Source organism: Peromyscus leucopus, chromosome 17, assembly GCF_004664715.2.
Source record: "Peromyscus leucopus breed LL Stock chromosome 17, UCI_PerLeu_2.1, whole genome shotgun sequence".
Taxonomy (NCBI): domain Eukaryota; kingdom Metazoa; phylum Chordata; class Mammalia; order Rodentia; family Cricetidae; genus Peromyscus; species Peromyscus leucopus.
The window spans coordinates 48606809-48624662 of NC_051077.1; the positions used below are offsets into that span (position 1 = coordinate 48606809).

The 17854-nt window shown below is 41.2% G+C and overlaps 1 protein-coding gene and 1 pseudogene across 5 annotated transcripts in view; both read left to right on the forward strand.

The window, feature by feature from the left end:
* Marchf1 (membrane associated ring-CH-type finger 1) overlaps nucleotides 1-17854 on the forward strand; it is a 540293-nt gene that overhangs the window by 263432 nt on the left and 259007 nt on the right. The gene's annotated exons all lie outside the window — the stretch shown is intronic.
* Nucleotides 16043-17412, forward strand: LOC114682451 (annotated as a pseudogene).

The following is a 17854-nucleotide window of genomic DNA, read 5'->3' on the forward strand; positions in this document are numbered from 1 at the left end:
AGGGCTGATCCCCAAAATACATAAAGAACTCAAGAAACTAGCCATCAAAATACCAAGTAATCCAATTAAAAATGGGGTACAGATTTAAACAGAAAATTCTCAACAGATGAATCTCAGATGGCCAAGATACACTTAAAGAATTGTTCATCATTCCTAGCTATCCAGGAAATGCAAATCAAAACTACTCTGAGATACTATTTTACACCTGTCAGAATAACTAAGATCAAAAACGCTAACCACAGCCTGTGTTGGAGAGCATGTAGAGTAAGGGGAACACTCCTCCACTATTGGTGGGAGTGCAAACTTGTACAGCCACTTTGGAAATCAGTATGGCAGTTTCTCAGAAATTGGCAATCAATCTAGCTCAAGAATAAGCTTTACAAATCTTGGTCATATACCCAAAGGATGCTCAATCGTACCATAAGGACACTTGTTCAACTATGTTCATAGCAGCATTATTTATAATAGCCAGAACCTGGAAATAATATAGATGCCCCTTGACTGAAAAATGGATAAAGAAAATGTGGAGGCTACAATACACAGTCCCAGAGAAGCTGGGTAACAAGGAAGACCGTAAGAGGACTCATGGATTTCCCTGAGAAGGAGAAATAGACGAGATCTTCTGGGTACATGAGGTATCGAGATTAGGCCAGATGGAAGGGAAGAATAACGAAACAGATATCTTGATAGAGGAGACTATTTTGAGGTTAGGAAGAAAACTGGTGCCAAGGATACTTGCAGGAATCCACAAGGATAACCCCATCTAAGACTCCTAGCAATAGTGGAAAGGGTGACTCAACTGGGCTTCTCCTGTAATCAGATTGTCAATTATCCTAATTGTCAGCAGAGAGCCTTCATCCAGCAACTGATGGAAGCAGATACAGAGATCCACAGCCAAACACTGGGTCAAGCTTCAGGATTCCAGTTGAAGAGAGGGCAGAGGGATTGTATGAGCAAGAGGAATCAGGATCATGATGGGGATACCCACAGAGACAGATGACCTGACCTAATGGGAGCTCACAGACTCTGGACCAACAGCTAGGGATCCAGCACAGGACAGACCTAGGCCCTCTGCATGTGGATGACAGTTGTGTAGCTTGGTCTGTTTGTGGGGCTCCTAGCTGTGGAACCAGTACTGTCCCTGGTGCATGAACTGGCCTTTTGGAACATATTCCTTATGCAGGGATGCCTCACCCAGCCTTGATGCAGGAGGGGAAGCATGGTCCTGCCTCAAAGTGATAGGACATGCTTTGTTGACTTCCTTAGGAGGTCTGCCCATTTCTGAATGGAGGAGCGGATAGAGAGATAAAAAAGAGCTTGCAGGAGTGATGGGAAGAGAGGAGGGAGGAGAAACTGTGGTTGGTATGTAAAATAAATGAAAAAATTTAATACAAATGTTTAAAAAAAAGAAAGAAAGAATGCATATTCCCATTCAATTGTGAGTCCTGAGAACCAGGAGTGATGAGAGCAAGAGATAAATTTCCCAACTCTCCAACATTTCCCCATCCTTTATTCTATTCATATCTTCAACAGGCTAGATGCCATGTGTACTAGGGAGTACCATCTGCTTGTCACTCAATCTGCCAGTCCAAATGCTGCTCTCTTCTGGAAACCTCCTCAGTGCCACACCTGGAGATGGTGTTTAATGAGATACCTAGCTATCCTGTGACCCAGTCAACTGAGGCATAAAATTAATAATCACAAAGAATTAATATGTTGTTGCAGAGAAAAAAAAACAGAAATTTCTACCCAGATATGGCAGGTGGAAAGTATTATGAACATCAAATATTATCCTAAAGCTTTCTGGATACCCATGTCTACCTGCTCCTTGCTTGTGTGATTTTTCTAAGGCATTATTATTGCCTATAAGTGGATTATTCTCACTTTTCATCCCAATGAACATTTTCAGCCAAGTGACACAAATTTGATCCAGCTGCTTCCCTTTCAGACCATCTCCATCTGGTTTCCTTAAATTTGGAAATACTTAGGAACGTTAACAATGTATATTTTAACATTGAGGACATTGCAAAAATATCATATTTGGTGGAAATGAAAACAGAATTTGAACCTGTCTGAAGTATAAATGACAATATAATTGTGTCAAGATAATGGGGTTGATAAAATTAAGCCAAAATATATCCTGAGAGATTGAAAACATCAAGACTAGTTCTAGACCTGACCGGATGAAACACTCACATCTTGTCTGTGTATCTTGCATATTTTATATTGTCAAGCAGTACTCAAAGATTTTCAATTCAATTACATGTCACTACAGGGAAAATTCTTTGAGGTAACACAGAGTTTGAAAACAACAGGAAGGTCCCTACGAAGCTATGGTCTATGGATGAAGTAGTATCAAGTTTATGGCCCTAGAAATCACCTCAATGGTGTTGGAAATGTAATCTACCATTGACTAAGCTATGTAGATTTACTCATTAGGAAGTCTGCATTTCCTGAATCCACAAACTCTGACAACTTGTGTATCTCATGAACCACAATAACCTGCTTTCCCTGAGCTGACCCAGAATACATAGTCTTATCTGAAGAGTGACTTTTGCTAACATTCCATCACACTGAAAGCTGGACCAAGTCACTATGTCTTAAAAGTTGGCTTAGGCTTTCCGCAGTGGAGGAAGATGACTTCAAAATGAGTTCTTAATTATGAGTGAAATTACTATACAACTGCTTCCTCTGTCATGTTGATATTCTCCTAAAATGGTGAAGGATATCAAAGAAATTTGTTTAAAACATGAATGTTCAATACCTACAGATAAAATTAAAAATCAACATTTTACTTAATCATGTTTAAATTCATACAATACTTTGAAATTTTTTTGGGAAGAAAACTTTGATTTTCATCTTTATTTCTAATTTCCTTTTATACCAACGTAGAATTATTTTGCATTTGAATAAAAGCTGAAGACTTTCAGGGGTCAGTTATCCATGGAAATATCTAGTAAGCTGGGGGCCAGAACGGGAGAAATAAATTCACCCAATGACCATTTTGCTTGGGTCTCAGAGAAGCAACACATATGTTTACTTGAAGATAAAAATTTGTGTTGGGCCGGGCGGTGGTGGTGCACGCCTTTAATCCCTTACTAGTGAGTTACAAGCTTAATGTTTTTAAATATCTAAAAAGATCCCGGAGTGAAGAAATTCCAATAATTATGCAGTGAACTCTCGCCATCTTCCTCCTTTTTGTCTTTACTATTTTGTATAATTTCATTCACTTCACATCGTCTTACGGAGGAGAGAGTCTAAATGTACAAGAGTCGTCATTCCCAAAGCTGCCTCTGAAAAGACTGATGGCTCACTAATTGCCCTTGATATCAGTGTTTCCATAGTTATACCTTGGCGGTCAGATTCTCAGAGGAGAGCTGAATCTACATTAACATAGTTTCTTTGAGTTTATGAAAAACTTCATAGAAAATATCTAGAAAAAAATTTAAATTTGTAGATGTACTAAAAATATTATAATGTAGGAGGATTAATGTTCTGAAAACTATAAACATTGTTTCTGGTGTTTCTATATTCATACATTAAAATGTCCTTAACTTTTGAATGATTAAAAATATTTTGTTCTAACTAAAAGTTGACTAGATATGTGTCAAATATATATACTTGTAATATGTGTGTGCATAATCAGATATATGTATATCAATAACATGTTGTTGCTATATATCTTCTACACATAATTTCTCAGAAGATGTCATGTACTTTCTGGCAAGGACGTTTTAATACAAGTTGTAACCCTTACCGCCTGGCTTTTTCTGAAATCATGGAGGACTTCATAAGAGTGAACTGCACTCCAATTTAACATTTCAATGCATGTGGAAATTTTGTCTTACCAAAAGGGATAGGCAAAAGTGGAATTTAGGATTAAAATACTATTTTGAAATAAATAGAAAATGTGGATTTTATAGACACTATTATCAATGCAAATGTCACAGCAGAGTGGCTCCATCTTTCTTGAACTTATTACTTTATAAATGTGAATGCTAGTAAAAGTTTCTTCTATGTCAGAGATAGGCTACTTGTATACTCTAGAGCAGTGGTTCTCAATCTGTGGGTTGCAACTCCTTGGGGTCAGATGATCCTTTCACAGGGGTCCTTTAAGACCTCTGGAAAACACAGATATTTGCATTAACAATTCGTAAAAGTAGCAAAATTGATGAATAAAAGTAGCAATGAAAATAATTTTATGGTTGCTGGGAGGGTTACCACAGCATGAGGGAGTGTATTAAAGGATTGCACATCAGAAAGCTTGAGAACCACTGCTCTAGAACTACACAAATCATGACATAAATTACCCAAAGAATGTTTATAGTCAAGTTAACTATCTCAAAGCACTTACACTTTTTGTTTTGTTTTGTTTTTTCGAGACAGAGGTTTCTCTCTGTACTCTTTGACACCTTTCCTGGATCTCGCTCTGTAGCCCAGGCTGGCCTCGAACTCACAGAGATCACCTGCCTCTGCCCCGAGTGCTGGGATTAAAGATGTGCGTCACCGCAGCACAGCCGGCACTTTAAACTTTTTTAAGGCATATGCTATTGCCAATTTCAACACAGATTGAACAAATGCAGCAGGAGGTGATGGAGGAATGGGAATGTTATTGCAAAGAGGTAACAATGAAGGAAAGCAAGAAGGAGAGGGGAAGACAGTTGGTGCTTCTCAGACAAGGTCACAGTGAGTGACGCTTTTGGAAACCTCAGCTCCAGCACATGTCTACTCTGATCCTACTAAACAATTGCACCTTATATTCCTTTCAACTGTGACAATGGACTTCACACACGTTTCATGTGTTCCTTCTCTCGCCCTCAGTTATGAAATCAGGTATTATTGTCCTTATCAGTGCTATTTTTAACACAAGATACACTTCTGTGGGCCAATGCTGCTTCAAAAGCATGTATTGACAAAGTGTTTACAGGATACTAATTAAAATTTTGTTTCAGCAGAAGCGTTTCGGATTCTGACCACAGAATGGCATGCATCCAACTGGAGTTCTGTTCAGGCTGGGCTGTACCACACAAACTGCGGACTTTGAATAGGAAAATGCTTATCTAGGGAAAACAGTGAGTTATCCAGTGGAGAAGGATCTTCAAGACAGTGTGTGATTAGTGAGAGGTAGCTTGATTTAATGTGGATGAGGACAAGACTGGAGTTGGCTGAGCTCTGGGTTCTGCTGGCATTTGCATTAGCTAGTTAGAAAGAAACCAATGTCACTCTAGTACTTCACACATCATTTCTTCCTCTCAAGATTCTGGGTCACAAAAAGCAAAACTTGCAGCTAGCTGTGTAGGGAAAGTGTGCCCGGGAGAAGGAAGACAGGAAACAAGGAAAGTAGCACATTATGTGATGTTCCAAGAGTGACTAAAGTGAATTTAGTTGTGATCATTCTCTTAAAACATTTTTAACATAGAAAAAAAGTAAAGTAAAAAAATACAGCATTAAAACATAAATAATTTGAAAAATAAAATAAGTACAGACCTACTGATTGAGAGACTGACGTGAGTGATGCAATAAAATTTAGTTCATAAGTTTCCACTACTTGTTCTGCATCTTTCTATTTAGTTGAAAAAAAGTCTGCATGGAAAGTGATCGCGTGTTACTATGTTTTATATAAATTGAAATAGAAGTGTTGTCAAATGAAGCCTATCAGTCATTTTATTAGATATTCCAAAGTCTTATTTTCATTAAAGTATATGCCAACTTATTCAACACAAATGCTAAATGAAGCATCCAGATCACTTCTAGTTTGGTGCATCTACAGTACATCTTTGGGCATAAGACTATTTGTTAATTTTGAATTTGCTTCATTATTAATATTTTATAGAAAAGGATGATAAAAGGTAAAAAACAGTGAGAAGTGGGTGAGGTCTGTGCTCCAGTGCCTGGAAGGGGGGAAGGTCACGGGGAAGGTGGAGGAGCATGGAGCAGGAATCACAGATCCTTTCTTCAATTTAAGCAAAGGCTGCCACACGGGGCTGCTATCTAGGGGCTGCTAGACACCAGCAGGCACTCAGCACCCAGATCGCACACAGGCAGGAATAGGCATATATTCGGACTGGAGCACAGGCCACGTGGAAAGAGCCAAGTAAGCCTATAGACAGGCAAATTGGTGATGGCAAAAGAGAAGGCTTCTCACCTCAAGGTCGTATTCATATGAAATTCACACAAAAGTGACATTCTGCCAGGAAGAGTTAATTAACAGATTACATCACTGTTAATTAAATAGTTCTCCAGACATCCAGTGTCAGCCATTTTGTACTGACTCACAGCTCCCCCCACCACGTGTCTAGCATTAGCCTTCTTGGCCCATGTTAGATGTCTTTATCACTCACTAGAACAAGACAGGGACTTGAAAATCTATGTGTCTGTGTGGACATTATGTACATTTATCCACAAGACTGATAATCCTTGCTCTACCAAATCAGTCTTTGTGCTGAGACAAGATAGCTGATGGCTGAGTTTTTAATGGGACAACTTAGTCCAATAATAACTTCAAACCTGTGCTGGCTTCAACATAAAGAAAACTTCACACTTGTGTTTATCTACCTCCTGTTTGTAGGGCAGGATACTTGAGACTGGGTGACCTTGTTTGTAAAAACTAGGTTAATGATGGTTCTGAAGGCAGAAAGGCATCCATCTGCCAGGGTAGAACTTAGGCTTCTTCAAGACAGAAAGGAAAATGTCAGGAGAACACAGAAGGAATTAAGACACAAAAAGGATAGCTCTGACATGACAGCGCCCACACTTTACAGTATACTATAATAATCCATTCCTGATTCACTGGCCCAAACTTCACACTAGTCCCCAGGTCACATTGCTGCATTGATGCTCAAGTTCCACAGGACTTTGGAGGAGAAAAGCCTAGTCAAACCATACCTTATTACAGAGCCTACTGTTATGACATGTTTACTGTCATTTACTGCAAACTGAAACTGAACAGGTAACAAGTATTTTTCATTCTGGCACCAGTTAGTAGTAAGGAAAGCTAAATCTAAGATTGGGCTTTAAAATGTTATTGCCATATTTTGACTTCAGTATCATTATCCTCGAGTGTATATATTGTTTGTATTTAAATACTTTAGAAATATGTTTTATATTTTTGTGAATTATGAATTTACTGAACATTTATAAATGTAAATATATGCATATAATATTTGTAGTACTGGCAGTATATTCATTGTGGATTTGGAGCATTATTCTTAGGAAAATTAAAGGGATTCTTAAAGAGTCTTAATGAATAATTTACTCCAGTTTTATTTCAAAGTTGGGATTATTAGCATTAAGGTTGTGTTTTCATTTTTTTTCTTTTATCGATAATAGATTTTTTAATACAATATTTTCTGATTATGGTTTTTCCTCTCCCAACTTCTCCTCCCCACCTCCCTTCCCATCTGGATCCATCTGCTTTCTGTTTTTCCTTAGAAAACAAACAGGCATCTAAGGAATAATAATGAAACAAAATTAAAAAAAATTGAAAATATAATAAAGCAAAAAACAAACAAGTCAGAATAGGATGAAACAGACAAGCAGAAGAGAAAGAACCAAAGAAAAAGCATGAGAAACCCATACAAATGCAGAGACCCATGCAACAAACCCTCTGTGTTGTTTGCGCACAGAGGAATCCCATGAAAGCCAAAACCAGAGGCTATAATATAACTATAAGGCAAAAGAAGGAGAAAAAAGAAGAAAAAGAAAGAGAGAGGGAGGGAGGGAGGAGAGAGGGAGGGAAAGGGAGAGAGAGAGAGAGAGGAAGGAAGAAAGGAAGAGAGAGGGAGGGAGGAAGGGAGAGATGGGGGAAGAAAAGAAGGAAGGAAGGAAGGAAGGAAGGAAGGGAGGGAAGGGAGGGAGGAGGGAAAGGAAGGATGAAAAGAAAAGGAAAATACCCTGACACAACATCATGAGACAACATCCGTCTTGATGACACTGAGTTCATTTTCTGTGAGCCATCCTCCTGCTGGCATGCAGCCTACCCGTAAGAGTTCAAATGTGCTATGTTTTCCCAGTGAGGGTCTACTGGAGAAAACTAACTTTATCTTTAAAAGTGGTTAGGCAGTTGTAGCTCGCTTCTAGATTACGGATGGGGATATGTGTTTATTTCTCTTCTAAACTGTAGGACCCCATCTAGTGCAGACTCCTGCAGGTCCTGTGCAACCTGCCACAATTTCTGAGAATTCATATATGTTTCAGTTTGTGCTGTGTTTACAAGGCCTTGTTTTCTTGAATGTCCTCCACCCCAATGGCTCTTACACTCTTTCTGTTTCCTCTTGCAAAGGACCCCTGAGCCTGAGGGGAGGCTTTGATGGAGACATCCCATTTAGGGCTGAGTGTTAAAATGCACTCCCTGCATATTATCGAGTTGTGGGTCTCAGTACTTGTTCCTATCTATGACTGAGCAAGGCACTGATCTATGAATATAACAGAATGTCCATAGATGTCATTTTATTGCTACATTCCCTATAGCATAATGGTAGCATTTGTTTTTTCCCTAGGTCTCTGACCTATCTAGTCTCGGGTTCTTAGCCACCCAAAGAATGTCAGGTATGGATTTCATCTAATATAGTGGGCCTTAAATCAGATCAGATCTTCATTAGATACTCCCACAAGCATTGTGAACTATTCCACCTGTGTATCTTGCAGTCAGGTAACCACTACACATGAAAGAGTTTGTAGCTGGGTTGGTGTTTACATTTCTCCTTTGGTAGACTGCAGACTACCTTACTGGACCATGAACATCAGTCCATAGTGATGAAGGCTCTGTGTAGGCAGCAACTGGTCTTCTACACATCTAATGAGTCTGTAGGTCTTCAAGCGAACAGGGCTTTAGTGTGAGATTTTGTGACAGAGAGTACAGACATATCAATTTGACTGGGCTGGCTGTAGGGTTGTGCTCACGTTTACAGCGCATAAGTAGAGCTTAGTGCTGATTTGGGGAGTCACCGCCAGACATGCGCGGACGTAGGCGCGCTATAGCTCATTGAGGGGGGAGCAACGTCGTTGGTCAAGGAGATGGGGGCATGGGGTATAGATCGTTGTCGGGGAGTCAGATGCGGTCTGAGTTGTATTGGCTTAGTGTAGGAATGCGATGGACCATGGACAGACTGCGGCGAAAAGGAACGGTCAGCTTTGGATTGGCGGGATGGGACGCTGTCGGGTAGGCGGCAGAAGTATTAGACCAGAGTACAGTTTAAGGGGACACTCGTGTGTGGAGTCCTGACAAGATTGTAAGTGTAGCAGTGCGTTTCGTGTTGAACCCATGGTAAACATGCAACTGCTGCTAACTTGAGTTCTACCCCATGGTTGAACATGTTCTTGTATGCTAATATTTAATAAACTATCTATTGTTTAATTGCATTATCTCTTTAATATTATTAAAAGATAGAAGGCATCTTGGGCTGGGAGGAGAACAGTATTTTTGAGGCAGGCCAATTTTAAAGAAATGAATTGACGCCTTTAATCCCAGCACTCGGGAGGCAGAGGCAGGGGATCTCTGTGAGTTCCAGGCCAGCCTGGACTATCAAGTGAGTTCAGGAAAGGCGCAAAGCTACACAGAGAAACCCTGACTCAAAAAAAAAAAAAAAAGAATCGAGCTTAATGTTAAAAACATAGTTAAATGGAACATACTTTTTTTATTCTTCACAAAGCATAATTCTCTTTTTTTTCTTTATTTTTAATTTTATTATGTGTGTGGATTCTGTTTTGCCTGTATTTATACCTTTGGCCTATGTGCCAGAAGAGTGCATCAGATCCTCTCAGAGTAGAGTTACAGTTGTGAACTTCCACGTGAGTGCTGGAAATTGAACTTGGTTCCTTTGGAAGAGTTGCTCTTAACTGCTAATCCATCTCTCCAGCCCCCAGAATATAATTCTTTAAGAAAGAAAAAAATTGCAGAAATAGGTCACTGGGCAGGATCTAGGCTCACCAAGGAGACAAATTCTGAGTATGTCTATAAGGAAGCTTCTAGAGAGGGTTAATTGACTTGAGGTGGGAAGATCCATTCTGAATGTGGCATCATCCATGTGCTGGGATCCTAGACTGAATGAAAAGACTGTAAGAGAAGCACTAGCACTCATTGTTTTCAGCTTCTGACTGCTAATGCAACATTACCAGCTGCCTCGTACTCTGCTGTGCTTGTGCCCTCAAACTATAAACCCCAACAAACAGTTCCTTTTGCATTACGTTGCTTTCGTCAGATATTTTGTCAAAGCAACAATAATGAATTCATCTTATCTAAGATCATTCTTGGTGCTGGAGATAGAGCAAAGTAGCTACTGCATAGTGATGCCAGAGAAGACATGTTATACAGCAATTATATTCAGTACAAAGTGTGTTTTGCCATGAAAAAAGCAAAGCATTCAGAAAGCCACAACAACAGCTATAACATAACTTGATTGTAGCAACTAGGAAGACCTCTCTGAAGGCAACGTAACTTAGAGTTAAGTGGTTATCCAAATGGATGATGGCAGTGGTAATCCAGGTAAGGTGTAGCAGGATATAGTTATGGGATGGAGTGAGATGTGACCAAGGAAGAGAGGTGGGGGCAGATGCAGTGAGGTTTCGTGGAGGAATGAGGGAACTCAGGACTGTAGATTCTGGATAGATCAAGCTTTCAAAGTATGGAACTATAAATGGAGCTATTTTTTTTTTAATTTAGATGCTCTTATGCCCTGCATTACACCATGTTATGTAAAACTGTGTTTCTTGTTTTTTTCTCAAGACTGATTTGTCCTGAGAGATTTGGCAAGCAACTTTGACTCCATTTTGAAGATGGAGGATGGCTGTGCACTTGGGTGAACATATAATTATCACCATCTGCCTCGCACCCTCACGAAGCACAGACTAATACATGACTTATTCTTGGGCATAGACAGGGAGCCACTCCATAAGTTTATCAAGGTGAATTGGTACTACAGGAGCATTTGGCTGTATTAAAATCATATCAGGACTGTCAGATTGGCTCAGCAGGTAAGGCACATGCCACAAGCCTGACAACTTGAGTTTGATTCCCCAGAACCATTTGGTGGAAGAAGAGAGCATGTTTTCCTCTGACCTCCATAGCATACACACATACAAAATAGATCAGCTCTCTCCCTTGGACCTCATGAGGCGGCAGAGACCTATAACTGTGATTGTGAGGGCCCCACTAACCTGTAATCTGACAACTCCCAGCTTTCCCAGGGGCTTCAGCTCTGCTTTGTCCCAGCTGTTGACATAGGCTACTCAAATTGCCATCTGCCTGCCAGTCTGCTTGTCTGGACCTGTTGTCTGTCTGTCCACCCATTTGTTCTTATGGACCAGTTCCTGCCCTTTCACCACTGTGGCTAGACTCAACTGTACAGCTCAGCTCTGACCCTGACTCTATAGCGGCAGCCACACCCCTTTCCAAAACTGTCTGTTGATTCGGTATCTGACAGCCATATAGGCTCCTTTGCATTTCCATCTGTTTCCCAGCTTTAGCCTCTCAGGCCTCTTTGAAATTACTTAAAATTCCTTATTTCTTTAACCATTTGCAGTCATTCTGTAACCTACATATATGCATACAGATAGATTGGTTGATTTGCTGTATACTGTGTGTAACTTCAGAGTTAATATAGTAAATACAACTTAAATGAAAGAATCTGGACTGAGCACCATGGCTAATGCCTTTAATCCAGCCCTTGGGAGGCAGAGGCAGGAAATCTCTGTGAGGCCATCCTGGTCTATGTACTTAGTTCCAGGCAAGCCTGGCTTACAGGATGAGACCCTATGTCACCCACAAAAGAAGTTTTAAGAAGAGCAGACAGAATAAAAAGCAGAAGGGTAAATTCTGTCACCAGGGGACTATGAGGCATGTTTGAGTGTCTTTGGAAATTCAAAGGGTCCACATTATCCTGCTCCTTAACTCTAGTCTGGCTTTTTTGTTCCTCTTCTTGTGGCCACAAGAACTTGGATGAAAGCCAGACGTGGTGGGACAAGCCTTTAATCCTAGCACTCAGGAGGCAGAGGGGTAGATCTCTGAGTTCAAGGCCAGCCTGGTCTACAGAGGGAGTTCCAGGACAGCCAGAGCTACTAGAGAAGCCTTGTGGAAAAACACCAACAAACAAAACCAAACAAACAAACTGTGGTTGAAATGCTGCTTCCAACTGCTTTGAATCAAACTGCCGCACTAGCTAATCAGCACATGCCTGATGTGAATAGAGACTACTTTGAATTGCACAGTTTAGACAGCTCTTACTAAAAGAAACCAGCAGAGGACTCGCCCACTTTGAATTGCACAGTTTAGACAGCTCTTACTAAAAGAAACCAGCAGAGGACTCGCCAGTTTGCCCTTGTTATTAGTAAGTCACTCATATCCGAGACAGCGTGCTACCTTGCAATAGCTAGCAGAAAATATTGCGGTGCTGCCTTGCTGCTGGGGAATTTCCCATGTACTTGATCCGCAGAGGTTCTGTTTCTTTTCAGCAGGGGTTTTCTAGCCCACAGCAATATGTAGCACCTCATACCCCATATGTAAACACCATTACCCCTGATCTGCTCAGGCCAGGTTATTATTTGGCCTGTATTGCAGCTAACAATTATCCCTTCGAATTCAGTTTGCCTTTCAACACTGACCTTGAGTTTCTTCACATTCACTATGAAGAGATAATGTAAAGGCCAGGGCAATGCTACTACATGTTAGCAGAGTAATTGCTGGCAGTCATGCCTGGTATGTGACCTGCCTGCTCTGGATTTCTGAGACTACCTCAAAATTCGCTCCAAGAAATGCTCCTCTCTTCCCTTCGCTCTTGACAGCCTTCATCTCACTGTCATTTGAGGAACCCCATCTGTACTAGGGCTTTACATCTTTTGGTAGTTACTTTAAAGTTACTTGGCTTGCGTTCTTTCCGCGAATCTAGGTTTGGATTCGTAAGACACCCTTAAAAACCTAGCAGGGACAGGAAAGACACAGGAGCTCCTCCTTCAGGCTTGGCCACGCCCTTTCTAAGACCTGGGAGGGGCTACGTCCAGGGGGCGGGCCAGGGGGGGGGCGGGACTCTGTGGGCGTGTCCTCCTGGGAGCTGTCCCTCGCTAAGGCAAACCTCCATGGGAGTGGCTGGAGGGGAACTGGGTCACGCGCTGTGTGCTCCAGGTCCGAGTGTGCTGATTGAGCTTTAGTTTGCAGAACAAAAGCGCCGGGCGAGACCGGAAGAGGCAGGTGGGTGAAGCCGGAAGCAGATATAGCAGATTTATTTGCTGGCTGTCGCAGCCCTCGCTGAGCGGTAGCGGGCACTGCGTGTACCACGTGTCCGTCACTTGGGCCCCTCGGACCAGTACTGAAAGCTCTGCAGGTTACCCCCGGTGCTCCGGACGTCGTAATTTCACTATTATGAACAGTTGATTCTATTAGGGTGTTGGATAAACTAAGCAAGAATTGACATCGCGTGCCTTCTCACGAAGGGTACAACTTGCTTAAGTCCGCAATGAGATTCCGGGCTTGGATCACATTGTCAGGGAGCTAGCAAAGTTTTGGCAAGGCCTTGTGAGGAAGGTGGGCCTGTGGTTTGGTTTTACGTTGCTCTCTATTCGTGGAGAAGCATGTCTGGCCATGCAAAGTGTCTCCCGTAACGTGGAACTGCCTTCTGAGAATATATATATTAAAACACTAATAATGAAGATGAAAACGGAGACCTGGGGGTTGCTCAGAGGTACAGCTCAAACCTAGATTGAGCAAGTTCCTGGGTTCAATCCCTTGCATAGCTAAACTTTTAAAATACGAGTGTAGATGATTGTATCAACCACACTCCAGCGCAGGCACCATGCCCAGGGGTAGCTGTCCAACACAAAACTAACTCCATAGGCTTTTTGTGTGGGCTTTTTGTTTCTTGGGGAGGGGAAATTTTTCTGTCTTATTGGTCTTTTGCTTATTTTTATTTTAGTTTTTGTGATTTTACTTTTTTTTTTTTTTTTTTGATTTTTCGAGACAGGGTTTCTCTGTGTAGCTTTGCGCCTTTCCTGGAACTCACTTGGTAGCCCAGGCTGGCCTCGAACTCACAGAGATCCGCCTGCCTCTGCCTCCCGAGTGCTGGGATTAAAGGCGTGCGCCACCGCCCGGCAGATTTTACTTGTTTTTTTAAAGAAAACAAAGTCGTGTGGGTAGGGAGGTGGCAAGGTCTGGCAAAGAGGGGAGGGAAAGGAACATGATCAAAATACATGAAAAATTTTTAACTAAAAAAAACGTGAGTGTAGAGAGGTGCAAAATAACTTTGTAGAAGCAAAATTCTACCAGGCTTTCAAAGGATGGAGTATTTCACTTAGTCAGGAGTCAGCTACAGGAGAACAGAGTAAAAGAGAAACACATTGGTCTCAGAGGGTGTGGGCGTGCCTTCAACCCTGAAGCAGAGTCTCCAGCACTAGTTCCAGGACAGCCTGGGCTACACAAAGAAGCCCTTGTCTGGGGTGGGGGCATAATGTGTTCTGATATCTAAAATACTTTGTGGCACTTACTTCTCATTCCATCTAACACCTCAGTCTTGACTCACACGTCACCATTTTAATGAGGCCTAGATGAACCATCCTCCCTTAAATTTGACTCACGTACAGATTTCCAGCCCTCCCTAATCTGGCCCTACTCTTTCTTTTCCTTCTAACTCTTTTCACCTTTATGTGGTTCATTGATGAATCTCAGAATTTGACAAATTGATACCTTTGTTGTAGTTAATTCACACTGTGTATTTATGCCTGGGTAAATGGAGTTCTTTTAAAATATGATTAAAATTCATTAATTAAACAAATATGCAACCCATGCATTGGACTAACTCATGAATTAGATCAGTTCTAGAATCCTTATCAAGATCTCAGTTTTCCCCTGGTTAATCTCAGACTATAGTTAATTTATTAAGGTAAATTCCAGTTTGACACATCTTTTAGGAATCCTGCACACTTGAAAGAATATGTGTTAAATGAGAAAACAGATCGGAAGAGAAGACCCTATAATCATAATTGTTTAAGTCCATCTCATATTAGTCTGGTATGAATGGTTTATACATTTAACTCATTCATCCTATGTGCTCTCGAATTGAATTCAATTGAAGGCAATTGAATCAGATGAGATTAAACTTTTTACCTAAAACTATTAGTAAGTTGCAAAGCTTAAAATTTAAAAGCAACTCTTCTACCTTAACCTCTATCCATTCACAAGAGTAGCAATCTTAACCTTAGGAAAGGATGTCACAAGGTCTTTTCAAATCCCAACTTCCGTGAACACGTTCTAGTTTATTAGTCTCCAGCACATCATGACACCTATTCTTCACTATTTCTCCCTTGGATCACCATAGAAGAGGGTATCTGGCCAGTGAGCCTAGACAGTCACTGGGCTCCAGGCTCAGTGCCCTGTCTCAGAGAATATAGTAGAGAATGATAGAAGAAGACTAACATTGACCTCTGACCTGAGCGTGCACTAATGTGTATGTACACACACACACACACACACACACACACACACACACACACAAAAAAAAAAAAAAAAAAAAAAAAAAAAAAAACTGATAGAAAAATAAACTTAATGGTAAGTGAAAGCCGGGAGTGGTATCCATGCTCAAGTTGAAGCTAGGGCACAGGACTATTTGAACCCAGGGGTTCAAGGTAAGATGGGCAACACAGGGATGTCCCATCTCAGGGTCGGGGAAGTTGCTCGAAGTAACAGTACCATACACTTTTAGGGGAAAACTTGTATGTGTGAAGGATATACACAAGAACAGAAGTAAAACCGGTTGTTTATACCAAAATGTTGATTATCTCCTGATAATAGGATTCAGGATTCTTTCACTTTCTTCTTTTTGCTAATCTATTATTTTTCTCAATGAAAATGTATTATGAATTCAAAAATAATTTGACTTTGCTGTACATTACTTAATGCATTTATTTCATACTTACTATATGAAAACTGTCCACTTATTTCATTTTAGTTGACATTTATCCTCATTGATTTCCTTTGAGCACTCTATGATGGAGCTGCTCAGGACTAAGGGGAAAGCTGAAAAGGGAGAGAAAAAGCAACTGGTCTGGACCCTGTGATGTGTTTTGAATAATTAACAAATATCTAAAGACTAGATTTTTTTTTTCATTGAATTAACTTCTCTTCTTTTGCCTTGTTTCTAAAAGCATGCTAATCCCGTTTTCCATGAAGAACTGCTTCCGGTTCTATGTCACCACAAGGTCCCAACAGCAGGCTTTAGAAACCCAGCCACACATGGGCTCATTTTACAGTATCTCCAATGACGTGTATCAAAACCTGGCTATAGAAGACTGGATCCATGACCACGTCCATCTAGAAGGCAAGCCAGTTCTCTTCCTTTGGAGGAATTCTCCCTGTGTTGTCATTGGGAGGCACCAGAACCCATGGCAGGAGTGCAATCTCCACCAGATGAGACGGGAAGGTGTAAAGCTGGCTCGGAGGAGGAGCGGAGGAGGAACAGTTTACCACGATATGGGGAACATCAACCTGACCTTCTTTACCACCAAGACCAAGTACGACAGAATGGAAAACTTGAAATTAATCGTGAGAGCTCTGAATACTGTCCAACCTCAGCTGGATGTGCAGCCTACCAAAAAGCTTGACCTGTTACTCGACGGGCAGTTTAAAATCTCAGGAACCGCATCGAAGATTGGCCGGATCGCCGCCTATCACCACTGCACCTTGTTATGCAGTACCGACAGGACAGCTTTATCCTCTCTGCTGAAGAGCCCATACCAAGGCATAAAGAGCAACGCCACTCCCAGCATCCCTTCCGTCGTCAAAACCTTCTGGAAAAAGACCCCACGCTGACCTGTGAAGTTCTGATGAATGCTATTGCTGCAGAGTATGCTGCTCATCATCAAATTGATAATCACATTAACCTGATCAACCCAGCAGATGAGACACAGTTTCCTGGAATAAACAGCCAAGTCAAAGAACTGCAAAACTGGGAGTGGATATATGGCCGGACTCCTAAGTTTAGTGTGAACACCACATTTCATGTACCATATGAACAGGCACATTTGGAAATTCAAGTGTCCATCGATGTAAAGAATGGGCGAATCGAAACCTGTGATATAAAAGCACCTGATCATTGGTTGCCACTGGAAATAGGTAACAAATTAAACTCAAGTTTTATTGGCAGCAAATTCTGCCCCATTGAAACCACCCTGCTAACAATATATTATTGAGAACATGTCCAGATGACCAGCACTTACACAGTAAATGGAATATTCTGTGTGAAAAAATCAGGGCAATAATGTGACTGAGTAACTTTCTTTATACTGGCAATTTCAATGGTATTTGGAACATGATATTTGGACCAGACTGGCCTCAAACTCAGAGATCTGCCTGCTTCTGACCCCTGAGTTCTGAGATTAAAGATATGTACTACCATGACCAATGATTCATAAATTTATTACCTTGTATCTGGGCTTTGTTGTTTTGTTCTTTGTTTTTGAGACAGGGTTTCTCTGTGTAACCCTGGTTGTCCTGGAACTCATTATGTAGACCAGGCTGATCTTGAACTCTGCTCCCAAGGTCTAGGGTTAAAGGCGTGTGCCACCACACCTGGCAACCTTTTTATTGGGTTTTTAACCAGAGTGAATCAGCATAGTCTCTCCCCAAATTTTCCTGCTAAGATCCCTTTCCTTTCCTTTTCCAACTTTTTCATAATCCAAACTTTTTCAGAGAGTAACATCACTGTTGGCTGCTTCTTAACTCTACAGTTAACCCACCCTACACTTTTGCGCCCACAGTACTGTGTATTTATTGAGTGTCCACCACACACCAAGCACTGTGTTAGCTGCTGTTCACAGTATGTGAAATGCACGTCCTCTGACCTCAGGAACTGACAAGTTTAGTCAAGAGGTGTTC